Here is a 16742-nt window from a genome sequence, read left to right as displayed (position 1 = left end):
TCCTAAGTTTAGGACTCCTAACTTTAGGACTCCTAAATGCCTTCTGTGAATACCGAAAGTCTTAAAATTAGGATTTTTCTCAGTTTAGTAGTAGTATAGTTAGGACTCCTAACTTTAGGACTCCTAAATGCCTTCTGTGAATACCGAAAGTCTTAAAATTAGGATTTTTCTCAATTTAGTAGTCCTAAATTTAGACTTAGGACTACTAAATTGAGAAAAATCCTAATTTTAAGGCTTTCGGTATTCACAGAAGGCATTTAAGAGTCCTAAAGTTAGGAGTCCTAACTATACTACTACTAAACTGAGAAAAATCCTAATTTTAAGACTTTCGGTATTCACAGAAGGCATTTAGGAGTCCTAAAGTTAGGACTCCTAACTTCCGTGAATACCGAAATGAGTAAGTGCCTTCTGTGAATACCAAAATGAGTAAGTGCCTTCTGTGAATACCAAAATGGTAGTAAGTTTAGGATTTTGTCTTAAGTTAGTTCTGTGAATCGGGCCCTTGATGTTTTGATTGTGCCTTGTGAAACAGAACATGTCTCTTACTGGAGCTGGAGAATTAGTTATGTCTCACATTAGATACACGAGAACCCTTTGCATGAAGTCCAATCCATTGTTTTGCTGGGATGGGAGAAGCAGTCATACACCAAGTGGATAGCTTTTAGTTCAATGCTTTAAACAAAGCAGGTCTTAACAGACAGATGAATTGCCACTTCTGAGAAATCGTGCCCTGCCCTTTACATCATAGGAGTAGAGACTTGAGTTTGTTTCATGATTTCAAAATGGGATATGATCGGCCAGTGATTTCTGTATGGAAATGAATTGAAGTGAGTGTTTAAGATAACTCCCAGGAGCACAGGCAAGCTAATTTGGGAGGCCTGGGTAAAAAGAATGTAGCCATTTGGGTGCCGATTCCGATCCTGGAAAAACCGGGTACGAACCGTCGGTCGGAGCGTTTTCTCGGTCCGACTCGTACCCGGGAAAAAAACATTACAAACATGGAAGTACGATTCGCACGGAAACACCATTTCCGTACGAATCGTAAAAAACACCGACCGACGAAAATATACATACGAATGTGATCCGGGAATGCTCCGACGTGACGTCGGGATGCTTTCAGGCAGCGTTTCACGAACCAGGAAGTACGATTCGAACCGACAGCAGTCCGGACGGCAATATTTTTATGGCACCTAAAAAGTGCCGGAAAAGCGAAGTACACCACGAACCGACCAGATTAGGGGGCCCGGTACGTGCCGTATACCCCCCCAGCCCCCGTGAGTACGCGCCGAACCCCCCGTGTATGTACACCCGTGTACGTACGAGTCGTACCCCCACCCGTGTATGTACACCCGTGTATGTACGAGTCGTACCCCCACCCGTGGATGTACACCCGTGTACGTACGAGTCGGACCCCCACCCGTGGATGTACGGTGCGTACCCCCAGACATACACAGGTGTACATACACGGGTGGGGGTACGACTCGTACGTACACGGGTGTACATGCACGGGTGGGGGTACGACTCGTACATACACGGGTGTACATACACGGGTGGGGGTACGACTCGCACGTACATGGGTGTACATACACGGGTGGGGGTACGACTCGTACGTACACGGGTGTACATGCACGGGTGGGGGTACGACTCATACGTACACGGGTGTACATACACGGGTGGGGGTACGACTCGTACGTACACAGGTGTACATACACGGGTGGGGTAACGACTCGTACGTACAAGGGTGTACATGCACGGGTAGGGGTTCGGCGCGTACATACGAGGGCTGGGGGTGTGGTTCGGCGCGTACATACGGGGGCTGGGGGGGGTGTTCGGTGCGTATGCGGGCACATGTCTCCATGGTTGCTATGGGAGTTCGGTGCGGACGGTGTTTTTTCCATACGGTTGTAACATCGGACGCAAGGGATGGATCGTACTTGCGCGGTCGGACTTCACTTTTCACATTTGTACGGTAAATCGTCCGGGGACGTGTCGGACACATTTTCCGACCCGAGGACGTGTGGGGAATTATTCCCAATGCGATTCGTATGGACTTTTTCCCATGCGAATCGTACTTGGCAGTTTGTACGGCACTTGTACGATTCGTACGGTAAAAAGACCGGATACGAGTCGTACGGGGGAATTTTTACCATGATCGGAATCGGCACCCAAATAGTCACTTTTTTACAGGGAGGTTGGTTTTAGAGCTTCACAGAATGATCTCAGTCTTGATGTCTTTAAACAAGTTTCTATAAACCTTTGCTGTAATTATAAGCAATATGGTCAACAGAAACTTGAGGCTGTGTCATTGTGTAATTTAAAGTAATCATCTTGATGCTTAATGACCTAAATCTACTGCTTAATTACAATGCTGTCCATTCTGAGCATGATCATAGGACTGCCATTGTTAAATTTTCAGCTAATTTTGAGCACAATAAGTTACTGAATTAGAAACATTTTGATTTCTACCTTAGGCACGAGACAGAGAATGTTTTGTTAGTTGTTATGGACAATTTAAGACTAGGAATATGATCACTTGGATCTCCTAATACTGCAGGACCTATCGACTCAATTCAACATTGTACCCACTTTGGCCTTCTGGTCTGATTGGTCTAGGTAGCACATGCAGGCATGGAATTCTGAAGGTGGTTCTGTCCTTTCTAAAAATTGATTTTGGATAACTAAATGTGGAATTTTTCCAACATCGGTCCCACTTGTTGCCACATTCCTTTGACATACGCCTCCATCCCATGTTCCTAATTATACGGAAGTAGGGATAAGCTATCTGAATTTACATGGCACATTTGCACAGGCTGATATTTGTAGCCTGAAGGCAAATCTGCAGAAGCGATTCTATATAACTATAAAAGTGCCAACCACTTATTTTGATCTTCCTGTCTATACTGAGCCCATCCCTTAAGCCAAGCCAGTTAGCATGGCAAAAAATATAGCTTTGCAACTGGGCAGACATCTCAGTATTCCAGCTCAGTTTACTGATATGTACCTAGAGTTTTTTCACTGTTTCAGCTCCAAGAATTATTATAAATGTTATTGTTTTCGGACTAGGATCTAGACTTGTGCATACTCTCATCAATGCTCTTGTAGATTATGCAAAATCTATTCATCTGGGCATTTCCAAAGCACTTTTGGTGAGAATACAACTAAGGGCCTGGGAAACTTACTCATGTATCCAACAGTAGGCGGAGACTGCATTGGGGAGAAAAACAAAAATCAGCACAAAATACTGCGCACACATCGCCACTGTATATATGTGATGGAACCCACTCCCCCCGGTCTAGAAAATTACCTTCCCCTCTACCATCAAATAAAGGGTTCTAGCCTTATGCTTCTCAAATTGCAAATGTGCGAGGTTGTATGCACATTCTACAAGAGGATCACACTCTTTAACATGGGGCCTTGCATTGTCAAGCTTAAGGAAGGCCAAAGACAAATGTCTTTGCCTGATCAAGTTATGACCAAAAGATAATGTGATAATCAGTGCATAGAAACTCTCTAGCTTACAAAATGCTTTACAAGCCTGCTTTTAGTCATTCACTCATGGTCTCGGGCATAGACATCGATTTTCTGGATTATGTGTGCAGTTGGCAAGATAGTACAACTCTGTTCCCTAGACCTTGAAGAAAAGTTGGATGACAAATTCAAGTTCCATATATTTTCCAACATATGTTTCGTAGGGCATGGCCATCATAGTGGCAATAAAAGAAGAACTGAACCTTTGGAATGCTGGTGGTGGTGGTGATCTACTCAGAGGGTTCTGCATCTTAATGTACTCTGATCCTGCATGCAAGGAGTGAATTGTCACTCATTCCTTATCCAATCTTGGACTTATTATTCAAGGGAGTCCTTTCTATAGGTATATTGGTCCCCTGTCTTAATGATTCCCGCTGCATGTTTTGTTGGGGCGGTGGCGAATGAACTACTGAAATCCATTCGCCCTCATTGGAGCTGGGCTTAAGGAGAACATCTTTTTGTTCTCTGTTTTCCAATTGCTGGCCATTACAGGATAGGAAGTGTTTAAATACACCTTATCCCAGATATTTTCATTATCAGTTTCCTCATGGCTCTGCAAATGTTTGCCGCAGCGTAAATAATGTATGCATAAAGAGTTGCAGAAACCGTTATTTCAACTGATTATTCATTATACATGTCAGTGCTTGAAATGGGACAATAGAAGTGCAGGTACTCTGTTCCAGAGTATCTGCTTGCTTCTGAGAAGTGCCGGTACTCTCCAATTAAAAGTATTACATCTCTCTTGAGAATTGCCGGTACTCTCCCTCTCTAAATAAATAAATGCCACTAGTTTGTACCGGACAGTACCCTGTCCCATTTAAAGCACTGACACATGGAGAAACAACGCACTCAAACTCCTGAATAAGCCAGTACTCACGTGTATTTTACTTTGGTGGGTTCCTTGTTTTTGCTGGTTTCATTTTAATTTTTTCGTGAAAAGACTATAAACACATTTTCCAGTTTATTGAAATATTATTTTTAATATACAGGAACCCATTTGACAGCATGTGTCTCATTTTGTTGATTACTCCATTCTAGCTGTAGGGAGCTGAAGTAAAACAAATGCTTAAACTGAAAAAGCATTTTCGAAAGAATGCGAATAAACAATTACCATCTACTCCTGCCTCTTTTCTGATGCCCGGAATTTATGCAAATTATTCGAATTTTTAATATTTAAGAAAACAACAGAGCCATAGCTATCAGTTCATGGTTAATCCTTTTCCTCTTATTTATGATCACGGATCAGCTATGTAATTCTAGCTGATTGAAAAGTCTAACATATCTTAATGCCTTCAGTCAGCTGAAGAAAATTAGAGCTTTTCTTGAAATCATTAGATCTATATCTTCTAAATGATTTCAAGCAAAATTACAAATACAATTAGAATAAAAATGTATCCTTCTCTTCAAGGATCAGGTCCAGTTTAGAGATCTGGGGGGTTTGGCAGAAGGGTGCTGATATTGGGTCTGTACATTATAAGGTCTCACTCGCAACATAGATATAGCTGTAGCTGCCTGTTGTCAACAACCTGTTGGTACAATCTACAGAGTGTGCTCTGGGCCCATTGGTGTAGAAGGGTGCAAAGGACCAGGGTGAAAGCAAAGAAATTGGCCCCCCAGATGATCTTGCCCATCTTCTAATGATTTTTCATAAAGCAAGCGAAATATTATTCACAAATAGTCATGTGCCTGCGTGCGGCCATCTTTGAAAGAATTTTTTTAATGTAAATGTCCAGTATTTCTAAAGCGCGAACAATTACCCGAGGGTGTCAAGGTGCTGGGGGCTGTCGGGAAGATTAAGCGAGCTATTGCCCAGAGTCACATGGTGCTGGGCTGATCTGCCGCCGGGGATCGAACCATGAGCCCCCGGGCTCCAAGGTCAGTCGCCCTGGCCGCTGCGCCACACCTCTTCCCTTTAAAAGAATAAAACATTACAAAACAGCTGCTGTGGCTGTGTTAACATGCCATTGATGGATAAAACATTGTCACAAACCAAAAGGTTTTACATAGTGCACTATTAGCTTTTCCAATGCTTATTTTTATTTGGATAGCGTGATCCTATGTAGATCGAGAATATTAGACTATACATTTTTTGGGGAATTTCCCTGGTTTTAGGATTCTTATGTCCCTTTGTATCCTTGCTGATCAAGATGTGGTCGGACCAAGAAAATGTCTTTCACAGTTAAATCCTATGGATGTGGCGTAACTGCATTGTACCATAATCATTCTCTACATGATTTACAGAAATCTGGTGGATTTAGATACAAGGCTTGGTTGAAGCAGAAATGTCTCTTGCAACGTTTTCCACACGACTTATTGAACACAGATGGGTGGGTGCACTGTTTTCTCTCACCTTGAAATGATTGAGTTTACTGATTTAGGATTATGCACACAAAAGAGGAGAGTGAGGTTGGGAAACATGTCACAAAAGTTCAGGCAGAAGCCAATTTTCACATGGCACACAAAATACCCCCGGAAATTATACACACTACGATTAACAAATTAACACATTTTGCAGAGACCTACCTGAAATTATATGTAGCACCTATTGTAAGCAAAGAGACTACATTGTATTCTAGAGGAGCCTGGAGTTAATACATTAAATCTACCAGAATCAAATATTAGGCTAATAGGAGCAGACACATTTCAAGTAGGGAAGAATCTTCTACCCTGTGGGATTTATGTGACAGTACAAAAGTCTTATCGAGGTCTTTTCCAGATACATATTAAAAACTAAATGTGAAAGTATACTTTTGGTAATGAGGGAAGTAAATAAAAAAGATGTATTTCTAAAGGATGTTGGCAGTCTGACAAAATAGTAACAATGCTCCCTGAAAACCTAGTGGCTCATTTTAGGATCTGTGCAAAAACAACAGTTGATGGACAGAATGCAGAACAATGTCATTCATTCACCCCAGTACAGAGATCTGGGCCCAAATCCATAATTTTTTTGCTCACCATGCCATTCCAGTTTGAACCCAGCCATATGCAAATCAGTCTTGACCCTGTGCCTCATGGGAACAGTCCAGCCCGAACTGCCAAGCCAAGTCATCCCTGGACTGGAAACAAGTATCCCAGGACCGGTTTTGGTTCCACCCCTCTTCAGCCAGGATAGCTTGATTCCAGTGGCATGGAGAGCACGGGACCCACGTCTGGGCATACCCGTCCCACTCGGGGTGACAAATGCAAAAACAACAGTTGATGGACAGAATGCAGAACAATGTCATGCATTCACCCCAGCTCAGAGATCTGGGCCTAAATCCATCATTTTTTTGCTCACCATGCCATTCCAGTTTGAACCCAGCCATATGCAAATCAGTCTTGACCCTGTGCCTCATGGAAACAGTCCAGCCCGAACTGCCAAGCCAGGTCCTCCCTGGACTGGAAACAAGCATCCTAGGACTGGTTTCGGGGTTTCACCCCTCTTCAGCCAGGACAGCTTGATTCCAGTGGTATGGAGAGCACGGGACCCACGTCTGGGCATACCCATCCCACTCGAGGTGACAAATGCAAAAACAAAAGTTGATGGACAGAATGCAGAACAATGTCATACATTCACCCCAGTACAGAGATCTGGGCCTAAATCCATCATTTTTTTGCTCGCCATTCCAGTTTGAACCCAGCCATATGCAAATCAGTCTTGACCCTGTGCCTCATGGGAACAGTCCACCTCAACTGCCAATCCAGGTCCTCCCTGGATTGGAAACAAGCATCCTAGGACCGGTTTTAGGGTTTCACCCCTCTTCAGCCTGGATAGCTGGATTCCAGTGGCATGGAGAGCACGGGACCCACGTCTGGGCATACCCGTCCCACTCGGGGTGACAAATGCAAAAACAACAGTTGATGGACAGAATGCAGAACAGTGTCATACATTCACCCCAGTACAGAGATCTGGGCCTAAATCCATCATGTGTTTGCTCACCATGCCCTTCCAGTTTGAACCCAGCCATATGCAAATCAGTCTTGACCCTGTGCCTCATGGGAACAGTCCAGCCCGAACTGCCAAGCCAGGTCCTTCCTGGACTGGAAACAAGCATCCCAGGACCGGTTTCGGGGTTTCACCCCTCTTCAGCCAGGATAGCTTGATTCCAGTGGCATGGAGAGCACGGGACACACGTCTGGGCATACCCGTCCCACTCGGGGTGACAAATGCAAAAAGTACCCCCTCCTCCACCCCAGTCATGGACAGTCAAACAAATTTAAATTTGCCTACCCATGTGACTGATTATTTTTGCTATGTTGTCCCCCACATCCATGGTGGAAGCATCTTCAGGGGAAGAGAAGTAGTGATGGTTGGTCCACTATGGGCTAGACTGTTCCCATGAGTCACAGGGTCAAGACTTATTTGCATGTAGCTTGGTCTGAACTGGAGTGGCGACATGAGCTAAATAATGATGATGGATTCAACCCAGATCTGTGACTGAGGGTGAGTGTCTGAAAATGTTCAGCGCTTCGTCCATCATCTCTTTGTGTTTGCCTTGGTTGGTCCACTATGCCATAATGGTATGGTAGACCTGCCATCAATTATGTCAATTCAGGAGACAGACCCCCAAAGTAGAGCTCTGTCCCCAGAAATAACATAAAAATGCTTTCCTTGCATGGAAGGTTTTCTCCCAGCCTGTGGGGTGGAGAGAGTCTTTCACCTTTTCTGTTTGAGACAACCATGACTACCATTGTAGGGTGGGGTAATTCCATCACTTTTTCTGTTTGAGACCACCATGGCTGTCCTAGACCGAACAGATGCCGACAGAACTGGCATCCAAGAAATTTCCTAAATAGGGCAGTCCCCCAATTACAATTCCATTAAGGTCATTTCTATGCAATAGTTTTCTTGACAGCAGAGCAGGTGCTAAGTCTGCTACTGGGATTTCTACACCCCACCCACACGCTAAATGAGACAGCAGAAGGGGGGGTCAGGGCATCCAATCAAGCAAGGCAAGAGATGTTGTCCAATATTACGACTTAATAAGCATAATTGTATCAGTGGCTAAAAGTCACAATTCACATGAAAAAGAAATGTAAATCCGTTTTTGTGAAGCGCGAGCTACTCATCCTTATGGGTCTCAAGGCGCTGGGGGGCCGTTGTGGAAATCAGGTGAGCTATTGCCCAGAGTCACATGGTGCTGAGCTGAGCTGCCGCCGGAGCCGGGATCGAACTGTGAACCCTATGCTCTGAAGTCAGCTACCCTGGCCGCTGCACCACACCTCTCCACATGAACATCTGTCTGTCAAGCAAAGGTTAAGAATAGATGTTCAAAATAAAGCTCAAAAGAAGACAACACATAAACAGCAAACGCCATTGATTGTTGAAAAAGAAAGAACATCCATAAATATACCCTCATGAATACTTGTCTGAACAGTATGTTCTTCCGCACAACACCAGGGGCGTGATTTATAGTTTGACAGAAAGAGTACTCTGTCACAAATATGACAGAGCAACCTGTTCTCCAGTCCCTCAGTCTGCCCTCTCAGTTGTGAGTGGTCAGGCTGTAAGACTGCTGTTGGATGCTCCCACACTGGCTCTGCCATTGGAAAACGTATCCACTGGCTTGACAGAGTAGGGGCTGTAGAAGTAATCCCAACAGAGGGTTGAGGGGTTGGTGGCTTTTTTTCTTCTTTCCATCACCTCCAGGAAAAAACTGGCAGTCACAGACAGAAAAATAATGAGGACCCTCACTCCTAAGAGAGAACCAGAATCCTTAGTTATTTGTATTAAAAAACAAACAACCATTTTGGGAGTTTGTTTTGGAGAATGAAAATGTCTGGTGAGAATCATGAAAACTAATGTCTGCTGCCCATCAAACCATTTGTACGTTCAGATGAACCACCACCAGCAGTGATCTCTAAATTTGGTGAGTGGCAGTCTGTCAGGGGGGCAGACGTAATGTTCTCTACTCTGACTGGTGGATTGTTGCCCGCCACTAACTGTATCAGCATAATAGGATGCAGTAGCAAGTGAACTATGACTGTCATTGAACTAATATGAGCAAAATACATTGTGCTGTATCAAGTGCCATAATGCTGCATAGTTCAACCCTGAATCAAAAGCTTTGACTACACAGGTAAGCACAAAATTATTGTGCACCCCTTCCTTAAACCTAGAATATTGCCATTGGTACATGGCATCAATGCAGTCCAACAAACAAGATCTTTGTGATTCATCCCACACATGGGCAGCCAGTAAAGCCAACTGTATGTTCATTTAGGTAATAATGGCATCTAAACATGAGAAAGAGCATAGCAACACACCACCAAGATAAATCGACTATGCTGACCATAAAGAGCAGTGCACTCTCCATGCAAGAAGGGAAATTAGCCACACTTGTGGATATGTGAGTCTAGCTCAGGAGTGTGTTTTTGCTGTCAGAAAGGTCCATATGTCCAAATGCTACTGGGTTTTTAAGAAGCAAAAACAGCGTGCTTCACAGAATTACAAATTGCAAGTGAAGACTCAGCCACTATAAACACAACATGCATTAGGTGAAAAGAGATTGTTGCTTTAGTTATGCAACAGTGTGCCTTACAAATGTAGGCAGCAAACCATAATATGTGGTCCAGTACTGTGTTAATGGTTAATGACTGTGGGCTTGCAGATACTAACAAACAGCTTAAGAGTGGCTGCAGTTATGTGATGTGATGCTATGTAATTAAAAGAGAGGAACCTCTAGTAACAATCTGACAAACTAAACCATAAGGCGCAAGGGAAAATTCAAGCTCTGTTTTGATTGCAGAAGTTCAGTGAAAAGATCATTCTTTTCATGAGAGAAAGGATTTCAGTAGCCGACAGTATGACTGTTCACTTCATGGGACCATCGGCTCTTTCTGTACCTACCTGACATCACAGCTTGGCTTACAGAGCCATTTTGGATTTTTGCTGCCAAAGGGGGTTATCCCTCTTTATTACTCTAGCTTGATAACTGCATTACGACAGGTACTCGACCCATAACCTCTCCTTAGTAGACACACAAGACAGAGTTAGAGACGTTTGAGTCGGGGTTATATACCCAAACTCACACATGGCTAATTACCTCTGAAACTGCAGTTCACTACTTCAACCAGACCTTGCCCTCAGTCCTGAAAAAGACCTAGGACCACAAGCCCTCTCATGGGGAAAAACATGGGTTGGCTGATCTAGTAGAACTTGTTAACTTATGGTTTCATTGTCATTAAACAACTATCAGTAATTAAAGTCAGCCATGTCCCTTATTTATGAGAACATATACATGTTGTATGGATTACTCACCTAGCACATAACTATAGGTAAGCTTGTGTCAGATGCATCCTCCATACCGTGATTATTATCACTTGATAGGTTTAAGGGCTCTTTCCTTGATCGGATGTATCACTAAACAAGGCTAAAATACATCACGACTGTGTTGGGTGAGAATAGTTCTTTGGCAAATAGCCCTTCTCAACTTAAGACTACGCAAAGATCTCTAGAGCAGATGTCTTAATCCTGTAAGGTATTTTAAAATGCAGCTTTGTCTTACTAAACATGGAGACCGTGAATGTAGATACATATACAAGGAGCCTCTAAGCATATCTCCTTCCTCATGCAGTTAAATGGGGGGAGGTATCATGTATTTTTGTTTTGTCCCCCTCCCCTTTTTGTTCTCCTCCTAAACATAAAAGAGCTGTGGAACAAGGAATTATATGTATTTCTCCTGCTTCCCTTTTCTAGGCACATAAATGCCCTGTTAGCATTGTGTGTATGGAGTCCTCCTTCCAAATTTCTGAACAAAAACTTAACAGTGCTCGAAGGATGAGAAATATACCTTAAAAATTCCAGTTCTTTCTGGTCATCAGGGGCCGTATTACATATTGGCATTGTTTGGGCCCTGTGCACCATTGTAAAGGTGCGCCGGGCATGAACAACACCAATACGCCCCATTATGGTGAATGCACTGCCCTGGGGGTAGTGCATTCATGTGAAAACAAGGAGCAGCCGCTCCATTTTTTCACAGTGCAGGTGTCAACCCGCCTGCACTTTCATAGGGGTTTAGGGATCTCCTTGCATGCAGGTGCAGTCAGTGACTGCACCCGTCTGCAAAGGGATGTTTGGGGGGTCTATGGGAGCCCTTTACCCCCTGCAGAGGGCTGCTGTCAGGAGGCGCACTGGTAGTGCGCCACCTTTTAAATGGCACCCTGTCAGGTTGCCTTCTGAGGGCTTCTTTGACTCTGCACCTACATTTGTAATATGGCGCGGGCGCAGAGTCAAAGAAATGCCCTCATTTGCATAGGGCACGCACCTATGCAAATGACGGAACACCCTCTGTTGATAGCGCTGGTGCTTTTTGTGTGCCAGCGCTATCAGTATTATAGAAGGGGACGAACAAGCGCCTGCGTCCCCTTCTATAATACCCAAGAGCCTCGGGGGTGCGCAAAGCGCCCCAGGGGCACCTCATGTAATACTGCCCCAGGTAGTCACAGAGCCATCGCGTCCTACTGGTTAGTAATGCAAGCCTTTGGTTTGTCTACTGTTTAGTATGAGGGAGCAGTTGGTTACTTCAGAGAGAATCGTGGTAAGTGCCATGATGCTGCCATGATGCTGCTCATCCCAAGAGAAACACAACACAAACTGACACATACAACTAGGAGCTCCTTGACCTTGACTGGCAACCCAAGAGTGCATTTATTAGGGGAATGTGACAATCTATACTCCCCCATGAAGCTATGTACCTGCTGATGAATGTGAAAACATGTTTTGAACAAAGAAAACATTGTCCGCCACAAACCTTCATTATAAAAATGGAGTTCACTGAATTTGCACCTAGATTTACAATTTACGTAATAACACAAGAAGGTGGTCTCTTGGCCTCATGCAAAATCAAAACCCCCATTATCTATCCATAGGACTACACAGAAGACAAGCAGCACACCATTAAAACTGCCCCCATTTGCTGACCCAGCTGCTCTTTGATCGGAGGAACTAACTGCCAAGTGCTTACCATCAGGCAGCTGCATAAATTGGCCACCAGTATCTAAGTGCTAAACATTGTCAGCCTCGTTCACAGAGGGCCACCTTTCTTCTATCTGGAGGGCTTCCTGAAGACCAACAAGACAGCGCTGGTAGAAAAACCGCCTATTTACCAGTTCATGTCGGTTCACAAGAGGACCACAACTGCCTTGTGATTGGAACATCTCTTAATTTAATCGTCACCATTGAGGAAGCAAATGCATCTGCTCACTGCCTGCATTCAGATGGAACTCCTGACCTCAAGCACAGTGGACTCCACTTTTTCCATTCAAAGAGCTCTCTGAAGTCCTGCAAGGGTGCACCAAAAAAGGCATACTAGCCTTCCTGAGTGACACAATTTATCCCTGAGATGACCACCTCTCGCCGGTGACTCACAAACCTGGGAGCATGTGGCTGCATGCCTGCATCAAAGAGAAAAGCACTTGCAGTCTTGTGCAAGTGAAGCCAGGTTCCCTGAAGACCAAGATAAGCACAAATTCCCCAAACGTGTCCCACTTGCCTTGCCTTTCTGTCCCAAGAAGACTGTTGCCGTCGTTTGTTTTGATGAATTTCGAATCATGTGATGGACATTGACCAATCAGGTCCATCACCTTGCTGATTTGAACAAAATGCAAAGTACTCCAGGCATCATGCACAGCTCCATCCTTGCCTCTTTAACATTCAGTATGCGCATGTAGTCCCTGAGGAGCCTTCTGTCTGAACAAGGCATAGCACTGCAGCAGGATGCTGATGACACATGACTTTGCCTCAAGATTTGCTGGCAACTGACATCTTATATTCATGAGCTTGCACTGACACCTTTTAATCCTGAATGTCTGTACTGTACCTTCAATTAGGCCTGACTATGGCAGACAAGCTTCAATACCAAATTGATGAAGGACCAAATCCCATTCTAATTGACCACATCCTTCTAACTACCCTCTCTATTCCCCCGCTACTAATGTGAAGTCGCAGGATTAATATAGATGCTATCCCTCAAAGAGCATGAGCAAATAAATCCCAAGTGGTTTAGTGCTAGGTCAGCCCTCTTTACCATAACAAATACAGATTAAGCTTCCCCATAGTATAATAACTTGCCCTCGCCTAGACTGATAGATGAAATGACTTTCTGATTGGTCTACCAGATTCTCCCACCAACCCACTTAAGGCTGACCCTCAATCAAGCAAAGGATGAATTCACACAACCACGTTTTCCCAACTTGTAAGGCACTTCTTTGGAAAGTCCTTCTGATAAGCACCAATAAACCATTAATATGAAAAAGTTGCCTTTACTGGCCCACTTGTGCCACCTCCCACATGAACCTACTGATGTTGAAGACCACTAAAGTAAGGTAAGGAAACAAAACAGCAGGCCTTTATCTCCTTTACACCACTCTCTGGGGTGAAATACTCTTCCATCTGAGATCTCATTCCTAACTTCTGACCTTCAGAAAGTATCAAACAACACTAATCTCTTCTTCCTCCTCCTCGGCCCCTGACCACTCTTGTCTACAGTCCTGCACCCCACGCATCTATGCCCGAATTCCTGCTCCAAACTGTGAATAACCTGTTTATTTACTGAGCACCCAACTGTTAACATCCCCCGCCTGTTTGTGTAAAATGTACCTAGGGTAACCATCCACCCATGCATGTGTAACCCACACGCTTCAGCATGTACATTCCTGACAATTAGAAAGTATGTTGTCTTTCTCCAGGGCTAGATACTGGCTATGTAAATGCCTTCTTTAAAATACACAATTTAACTGAATTTGCCTAGTACTTATACCAAGTTTAATCAATTGGAAAGGAAAAAAGTATCTGTTTGTTCTGGTTCAAATCATGTAAACACAGCCAAAACAGTGCAGCATTTTGTTGCATGTTTGCCCTTGAGCTGACCATAAGGGAAGGTGCTGTTTGTTCCTTTCTATATTATGAAGAAAAAAAATTGGTGCACAATAGCTTGGTCTGTTTTGTGCACGTGTTCACAGTTTAATGCAGTACAACCCATATGCATTCTAATGATTGAAATATATACATCCATATTACAAACCCACCGGTATTTGTATCCACGCTGTGACACAGCTCTGATTAACAAACCTCTCCTTGCTGTAGAGCTTACTTACAAAACTGATGCAATTTTCTGACATCTGGAGAAGTACTGCAATTGCCTAATGGGTACCATCAAAGTATCCCTAATGTGTATTTCCTGGAATATTTATTTCTCTGTATGTCAAAATGTTTCAATATTTTATAAAGATGAAAAAAACGAAGTAGTTTAATACTGGTCATAATGTCAGACCCGCTATAAATATAGTCATCTGTACATCACATTCATAAATCTGAAAATAGGAAGATACTTAAGGCAACAAATCACCTTGATTAAGTCCTTATAAGAGGTAAATATCACATTTGACATAAAAATATAGATACCATTTTAGAGAGTTACTGGGGAAAGTAAAGGAATCCTATCGACGAGAGCTAGTGATATTTTCTGGACTATACTGAATAACACGTCTGACCCCACGTAATCCCAGCAATGCATCATAGTCACAGTGGGAATATTTAGTTAAATAAATGTTCCATCTGTTTCTTTTTGAAAATATTCAGTCTGTTTTCGTTTTTGCTAGCCTGCATTCACCCACCCAGCACCTTGCTAGTGCAGAGCGAGCAGGGGAGTGACAACACCAGGACCCCCCAAATATCCAACAGCCACCTACCTTGCTGTCAGCGGCGCATTGAAAGTGTGCAACCCTATGCTGTTTTTTGTGAGGTGGAGGTGGCAGCACTTTTTTTTGTGCAGTGCCAACTCCCCTCCATGCAGGCAGCAGGTGGCAGGCCTGGAAGTGGAGTTGGAGTTGGAGTGTTGAACACTGTGAGGGAGGGTGCACCGATGTGTGCTCCTGCACACTGGGGTCCAGCGCACCTAGCAGCAGTTGAGACTCCACTGTGCGGACATTATAGACCACGAGCAGGTCCTGCATGATCTGCTTGTGGGTCTCAGTGAGTAATTATTTGTTGTGTTTGTTTCTACAATGCTAAAATGTTTTCCTGAATAGCATGCTGCTCACACTCAGAGGTAAGTTAAGTTTACGTCAAGAATATTATGTGATACAGCTGGAGCTAGCCAGTTGCTTTCCGCTACCTAATCATACTCATTGGCTCTCACTTTGGCTGATTATTTAAGAAGCCATTGCAGACTCCTCTGTCTTCCTGCCACCATAGTGAATTATTGGTACCAGTGAGTTAGCTTTCTCTGTGACTTTCTTTATGCAGCTCGTACAGTACCAATCAATCTCACAGTGATGTGTAGTATGCATCTATACATTGAAAGAAGACAGACTGCGTTGGTCCATCAAAGGTGTTGAGAAATGAGAATAGAATCAAAGATCATTCATTGCAATGAATTAGTTTCAAAAGTAGTTTTCGTTAACAACATTTGGAAAAGGGATTTTAGGATTAGTATAGCCAACTCGATAGTCGATACTAGTGCTAAAGGTGGTATGATCTAGAAAAGTACAATGTTACTGTGTTTGCCTGTTATAATATTTTTGGGGAGATTAATTGTAACACTAATTATCTTTTTATCATCTTTATTTCTTACATCAGCACCCAAGGGCAAGAAGTAGAGGGACACCGAGGAGGCGGGTCCAAGAGCTGGTAAGGAGGCGGGTCCAAGAGCCGGTGAGGAGGCGCTGACCAACAGCCCTGCTGCAGAGGGTTCTGTTCATCCTAGTAAGTAGTATTATTTATTATTAATATTTCCCTAACATTTACCTCTGCCCACTATCATACTACTTTACATTTTGACTTTTTTGTTATATTGTCTCCATTTTTTCTAACTCCCCTATCATATTTTTATTTAATTCTTGTTATCCCTGCATTATCCTTTTTTTTCCATATTTTATGTTTTTTTGTAGTTGACTTACTACTGCCTGTACTAGTCTACAGTTTTCTTCTGCTTTGTTAGTAAGCTTTCCCTCTCCCCTGTATATCTTGTGGTACTTTGAGTCTAAGAACAGATTTTTGGTTCTCTACTGTCTACTGTGAAGATTGCAAGCCCAAGTAAGCTAGTAATATTCCCCACTCATGTTTGTTGAGAAGGCTTTCTTTTTTTTCCTCATGCTCTCCTCTAACAGATAATTAGACAATGGCCATGATCATGGCACCCCACACCCCCCAATGTTGTGAATACATTTATTTATACAGTATTCCAGTAGTTTTCATGACAGTGCAGCATGGCTGAAAACTATAAGGTCCCATT

Source organism: Triturus cristatus, chromosome 5_2, assembly GCF_964204655.1.
Source record: "Triturus cristatus chromosome 5_2, aTriCri1.1, whole genome shotgun sequence".
Lineage (NCBI taxonomy): Eukaryota > Metazoa > Chordata > Amphibia > Caudata > Salamandridae > Triturus > Triturus cristatus.
This window is presented reverse-complemented; position numbering follows the sequence as displayed.